We start from the raw sequence: 1,050 nt of genomic DNA on the forward strand, positions 1-1,050 counted from the left end.
GCCGCCACCCCCCACTGACCCGCTGAAAGGATCCTGCATCACAACATGCCTGCAGCCTTCGCTGTCTGTAGCCCTGACCCTTCACACACAAGACATGCGCCTTTGAATTCTGTCTGATTTTTATTTATGTAGCATCTTTTAATGTAAATCAACATGAACTGAGTGAAATGTATTTCAAGCTGTTGAATCTTTTTTGATTTTGGCTCATAAATATTTGGTGAAATGGCTGCAGATTAGGATGAGGCCAATGGCTGTTACAGACACTACCACTGTTATAATCACTGACACCATGCCAGTGTTAGTTTTTGATTGTCCATTTCAGAAAAAAACCCCAAAAAAACACTTTATCCAATTTTTGTATCCAATTCCTCTTACTGTCTAGAGGGTGCAGGGCTTATATAATAATAAAATAAATTTCCAGAAACTTGTGAATAAACAATGGGTGTGTTTGAGTTTGAACTCAATCTGGTGGTTATTTCAGATGGGTGCAGTGACCTGCCCGAGACAGGGTGGATGTTCTGCGGTCTTTAAGCTGCATGGCTGGAGCAGAACGGCCCATTAGTCATGTCCCAGCCTCCAAATGTGGTGTTACCTGTTCAACCCCGCCATGCTGAATGTGCTGGTAAGAGCTGAATGTGCTGGTAAGAGCTGAATGTGCTGGTAAAAGCTGAATGTGCTAATAAGAGCTGAATGTGCTGGTAAAAGCTGAATATGCTGGTAAAAGCTGAATGTGCTGATAAGCTGAATGTGCTGGTAAGAGCTGAATGTGTTGGTAAAAGCTGAATGTGCTAATAAGCTGAATGTGCTGGTAAGAGCTGCATGTGCTGATAAGAGCTGAATATTTTGGTATGAGCTGAATGTGCTGGTAAGAGCTGAATGTGCTGGTAAAAGCTGAATGTGCTAATAAGAGCTGAATATGCTGGTAAAAGCTGAATGTGCTGGTAAAAGCTGAAGAGGACTTGATCCCTTAAGCCTGTGGCAGGTGGCAGAATCGTCATGGTAACGATGCAGGATTGATTGTCCTTGATTTATTTACCTGATGCCAGATCT

At 42.7% G+C, this 1,050-nt stretch overlaps 1 protein-coding gene across 2 annotated transcripts in view; it reads left to right on the plus strand.

Moving 5' to 3' along the window:
- The window catches only part of LOC133120017 (peptidyl-prolyl cis-trans isomerase FKBP1B), a 37,061-nt gene extending 36,609 nt beyond the window's left edge, over window positions 1-452 (plus strand). For both annotated transcript variants that reach the window (XM_061230139.1, XM_061230140.1), the window contains one exon: window positions 1-452. This exon is cut by the window's left edge and continues 133 nt beyond it. The gene's annotated coding sequence lies outside the window, so the exon portion shown is untranslated.
- The last annotated feature ends 598 nt before the right edge of the window (window positions 453-1,050 follow it).

This window comes from Conger conger, unplaced genomic scaffold (genome assembly GCF_963514075.1).
Source record: "Conger conger unplaced genomic scaffold, fConCon1.1 SCAFFOLD_98, whole genome shotgun sequence".
Lineage (NCBI taxonomy): Eukaryota > Metazoa > Chordata > Actinopteri > Anguilliformes > Congridae > Conger > Conger conger.